This window comes from Chiloscyllium plagiosum, unplaced genomic scaffold (assembly GCF_037043375.1).
Source record: "Chiloscyllium plagiosum isolate Xiang-an unplaced genomic scaffold, Cpla_swu_hap1 HiC_scaffold_8, whole genome shotgun sequence".
Classification (NCBI taxonomy): Eukaryota; Metazoa; Chordata; class Chondrichthyes; order Orectolobiformes; family Hemiscylliidae; genus Chiloscyllium; species Chiloscyllium plagiosum.
Window position 1 is genome coordinate 90,956,171 of NW_028270146.1, and position 5,910 is coordinate 90,962,080.

Here is a 5,910-nt window from a genome sequence, read left to right on the forward strand (position 1 = left end):
CATTCCCCCGTTAGATATGCTAAACAGCCATTAGCATTGAACTGTCCCCAACCCAACAACTTTCTCAAAAAACTCTTGAGAGTTCATAGGAAACAGCTGTCTGGCTGTTCACATTGAAACAGTGTCTGACTCCACTGGGGAGACAGCTCATTCAGGCCACTTGTGGTTGACAAGATCTAGTCACTTTCTCCTAACTCACTTGCTAAAGTGGAATGTTAATCCTTCATGGGTAGAACACTATAGCACGTTGTGGCCATTACATTAGACAGTACTGGTAGCATTGACATTGGTGGATAAGCAGTTGGTTTCAAGAATCTTGGCTTCGCAAGTTGACTGAAATTCTTTTTGATCTGGTTCCCTTCAATATTGACTGGTTGACAGCACTCAGAGTGAAAGAGTGTATACCTTTTCTTTACATGTAGCTCATGAGTGCTAATGGCTGTTCTCAAACAGTGACTTTCACAGTTTACCAATCCACACACAAGTACCTCAGGCCACTAACACACCCAGAACAGAGATGACAGTCAATTTATAACCCATTCTTTCAATACTCCTGGAAGATCAACGCACAACTTTCTGCAGGAGATGGCCTTTTGCTAATGGATGAAGTTGATGAGGAGTCATTATCTCTTCCCTTTCGATCTTTCTGCTTGAAGTTTCCCAGACTCTGTGGAGAGATGACATTCTATGAATCCCCCCAGGACTCTGTGCGATGGTCACAATTTGACTGTATTGATCTTCTTTTAAAGAAGCACATGTTGAGATTACAAATTTGAGATGTCAATAAGTATTTCTAGTTCTCATCTGTCACCATGACAAAATGAAATTCTTCACTCAGAAAGTGGTGAATGTTTGGAGTTTTCTAGGCCAGAGGGGTATGGAAGGTCAGTCATTAAGCAAGTTAAAGACCAAGATTGAAGGGCTTGAAGTAAAAATCAGTGGCTATAGGAACAATGCATGGACATTGCATTGAGGTAGATGATTGGCCTTGTTCTAGAATGGTGGTGCCAGCTCACGGAGCTGAATGGCCTACATCTGTTCATATGTATCTATGCTTCTGGAATTGTTAGGCCAAAGTAAGCTATTTCTCTATATCTATCTCCTCAAACCCTATTAAGTGACTTTGATTGATGCAACTCTGTGAGTTAACAAAGGATTCTTTGATAAAGAGCATGCAAACAGAGCCATTAGATTGCTGATCAAAGGACTCCACTGACTGCTATAACATTGGAGTTGCCAAAGTGGATTGTGAAGTCTTTTGTAAACTTGGCTGTGTCCAGTTTAGCGAATTGTAACACTTCTAAATTCCTTCTTACTTGCTCAATTCCAACAAATTCAATTTGGGGAAGGCGGGGAGTTGTAGGATTTGAACTTTGAGTGCTTTATTCATGCAGTTGGTCTGTGTCTTCACATCTACAACATGTCACCATTAATATCCTTCAGCATTGCTGGCCTCTGGAATGAAGGAGACATGCTCCCTGATTTTTCTCTTATCTATATGTTATAAACTTAGGCACTGATTGTCAGGTGATGCAGAATTCTTTGTCCTTTGGATTTGGAGTTTAATGTCACATGCTCATATTAAAGTTCCTTCATCGCCTCATATCTCTCTGGCTTAATAAATTTCTCCAACTTTAAAACTCTCCAGGACCTTTGCATTCCTCTGTATATCCCCAACTTCCTTTGCTCCTCCATTACATAAGCTCTGGGAATCCCCCTACCGATTTATTTTTTAGATTAGATTGGATTCCCTACAGTGTGGAAACAGGCCATTTGGCCTATCAGGTGCACACCGACCCTCCAAAGAATAACCCACCCAGACCCATTCCCCTACCCTATATTGACCCCTGACAAATGCACCATGGGCAATTTACCATGGCCAACCCACCTGACCTGCACATCTTTGGACTGTGGGAGGAAACCAGAGCACCTGGAGGAAACCCACGCAGACATGGGGAGAACGTGCAAACTCCACACAGTCACCCGAATCGAACTGGGTCCCTGGTGCTGCGAGGCTGCTTCTCAACTCCCTTGTCTCCTCAAGGACACCTCTTGAAGTATACTTCCTCGACCATACTTTTGATGATTTGTAATAGCTTTTCCTTGTTTTAGCACTGCCTGTTTGTTACCACGTTGGAGATGGCATAATGAACACCTTCGATTTGGAAGCAAAATGTTTGGATGCGTTGTAAATCCTTTAAAAGGTTTGCGGTATCTGTGATGTTTGAAAGGGACCTTTTTTGAGATTGTGTGAATTGCAAAAGGATCGATTATAATTTTCTAACATTGGTCTAAGTTACTGGGGGAAACCTCAGCCTGGAAGGACTACCAACAGGAAGAAAGTTTAGAAAGAAGCCACTTGGCCAGACATGAATGAAAGTTGTGGTCACAAGGAGAGCCAGTGGAAGTGAAGGGTTAAAATTCTAATGCCAACATAAGGAGAAAGCATCAGAAATAGAAAGAGTAACACATCAAATACTTGAAACAGAAAGAGCAAATCACTCTCAGAAGTCAGTTTTTCTACTTGACATAAAAGAATGGTGGCTCAGTGGTTAGCACTGCTGCCACACGGTGCCACGGACCCAGGTTCAATACCACTCTCGGGCGACTGTCTGTGTCGATTTCCTCCAGGTGCTGTGGTTTCCTCCCACAGTCCAAAGATGTGCGGGTTAGGTGAACTGGCCATGCTTAAATTGCTCATAGTGACCAGTATGAGCCGGCTAGGTGGATTAGCTGTGGGAAATGCAAGATTAAGGAGAAGTAGGATGGGTCTGTGTAGGATGCTCTTCAGAGGACCAGTATGGATTCGATGGGATGAATGGCCTGCTTCCACTCTGTAGGGATTCTATGGTACTGTGTAAGCTGACTCCAAACATTTCAAACCTGGAAAGTTGTGGGAATAGCATGGAAGCACCGAACAGTTGGGTGTTTTTCCGGAAGCGCGCAAATAATGAGGGGTGATGTTATTGGTTGATTGGTTAAAACGGAACCTTGGAAAGTGATATTATCAGGATAGTGTGACCTGAGGGGGAGAGGGAGTTTGTATGAGTATATCTTGCTCATTGTAATTGCACCCATGAAACTCAGAATCAGATGCTATTATCAGGTAGGGCTTTTAACTTATCCCTTTGTATATAAAGTACAGTATACTGTGGAACATAAGCTGAACATTGTTGTGGTTGTGTAACATTTATTGTGCTGATGATTTAATGTGAAATTCATCTCATTACTTGAAGTACAATATGCATTTAAATTTACGTTTAAGTTGTTTGGTTCCAAGCCATGCTAAGGTAAAAGCTGTCAAAAAAGTTGAATCTCATTGGTGATTTCTTCATCGGGAACAATTCAGCACATGTGGTTATATTGGTTTTTGGTTCCCGGAGTGGTATATATAAATGCAAGCTGTTGTTATCTTCAGGCATGATGATAGATTCTCTAACCCCGGCTGTGGTTTGGCTTGTGGATGAATCACCCTTTGTGTGTAGGCATGAACATGAGAGCTGTCAGTAACTAACACAGATCAGAGCACTATTGGAAAATGTTCTCAGACACTGGGCTATCTCTTTGACTCTAAATAAACCTCCCCAGATGATTTAAATCTTCAATGATGCCTACAATGCTTCATAGTCGTACAGCCAAGGAAGTTTCCTGGCATGTTACCCTGTGCATGCTGATTTCACGAATACAATGGCCCTTAGGACATCTGGATGGGTGGGGTGGGGAAGGGGAGAAGTTGGCAGGAGAAGTAGGAGATTATCCCCAGTCTCCCTATCTCCTCAACTTCTTACAACCCTCAGCAATACCTCCACTCGCGCCTCTTGTGTATCTTCCGATTCCACTGTCCACCATTGGCTGCTGTTCCTTCAGCCACCTGGGCCCTAGCCCCTGGTATTGTGTCCCTGAATTCTCCTCCTCTCTACTGCACCAGGAACCTGGTTTTGATTCCACCCTCAGGCGACTGTCTGTGTGGAGTTTGCACACACTCCCATGTTTGAATAGGTTTCCTCCTGGTGCTCCAGTTTCCTTCCATAAGTCCAAAGATGTGCAGGTCAGGTGGATTGTTAAAAACAAGGACTGCTGATGCTGGAAACCAGATTCTAGATTAGAGTGGTACTGGAAAAGCACAGCAGTTGAGGCAGCATCCGAGGAGCAGGAAAATCGACGTTTCGGGCAAAAGCCCTTCATCAGGAATAAAACTAGGTTAGGTAGATTGGCCAAGCTAAATCGCACATAGTGTCTAGGTGGATTAGCTATGGGAAATGCAGAGTTATAGGGGACGGGAGTTGGGTCTGGGTGGACTGTTCTCCGGAGGGTCAGTGTGGACTCGATGGGCCAAATGGCCTGCTTCCACGCTGTAGGGATTCCATGACTAATTAATTAAACATGATGTACTTTTGTGAAGCTCTATGACTACTGTGGCATTTGCCGTGACTGCCAGTACGTGGTCTGGGTTAGATGTGATTCGGGATGTTTGCTGTCATCAACTCTCCTTTGTTTATATTGTGTCTGTGGGTTATCTATTGGTCAGCGGGGGAAATTAAGCAATGGGAGAGTCTAAAACAGAAGAGACTCTTAGTTTAAAGGTGTCTTCTGTTATAACAGCAATAAATGCAGCCACGTTCCTAGTCAGCCCTCATTACTAGGGATTCTTGGGAGATATACTGAATACATCAGTTCCATTGAAAGCCAGTTTAGAATTCCTGTCTCTACCCACACATGCGACACCATTAGATTAGGTGTGGCTAATGCATGATCTCTTCCACCAGCCATTACTTTACACAAGATTCCCACTCTGCCCTTTTAAAACCCTCCTTAATATTTTGGTCAGCCATCCTAAAATCTCTTGATGTATCTCGGGATGTTTTATCATAATAACACCTTCCATGTCCTGACACATCCCGGGATAAGCAAAAAGAAAGGAGAAAATACTGACGAAGCAGGAAAGACATTGCAATGCTCCCCTGCAAGCTCTGAAGGGACCACAGTGACTGCTGACCCTAGTCTCAATGGAGAACTACAGTCTGTAACTGCAGGTGCTAACTTGCATAAACCCACACGTCTCTATTTTTTTTTAAAGATTGTGGTCAACAGCACTGCTCTCTCCTAACTCACCCCAGACAAAGAGAACCACGTACCATCTCAATTAATTCTATAATTACTTAACTTGCAAAGAAAAACACAGAAATTTATATCATGTTCTCCACAATTTCAGGACATGCCAAAACACTTGAAGGTTGTCACTGTTGTAATTTAGGAAATGTGACAGCCAGTTTGCTCAGAACAAGCTCTCGTCAACAGCTTTTAGTGATAATTATTGGCCAAGACATCATTTGCTGATAGCGCCCGTATTACGATCATATTCTCCTCAGAAAATAAATAGGCTCTTGGTTTGAAATCAAATCTGAAAATTGTTTGCAGATCTGGTTGCCCAGTTATTGGAAGGATATCATTAAACTGGAGAGGGTACAGAATAGATTTACCAGGAAGTTGCCAGGAAGGGAAATTTAAGAGATAAAAATAGACTGGGAAAACGGGCTTTTTACACTGGAGCGCAGGAGGTGGAGGGGGTGACCTGATAGAGGTTTTTAAAACCATTGGGGGTGGGGGGGGGGGGGCATAGATAAGGTGAAATGACAAGGGTCTTTTCTCTAGGGTGGGGAAGTGCAAAACTAAGGGATGTATTTTTAAGATGAGAGGAGGAAGATTTAAAAAGGACATGAGGGGCAACATTTTTACACAGAGAGTGTGGAATGAACTGTCAGAGGAAGTGATGGATACATGTACAGTTACAACATTTAGAAAATGTTTGGATAAGTTCATGATTAGGAAAGGTTTGAAGTGAAATGTGCTGGCAGGTGGGACTGGTCCGTGGTCAGCATGGACTGGTTGGACTGAAGGGTCTGTTTCTAT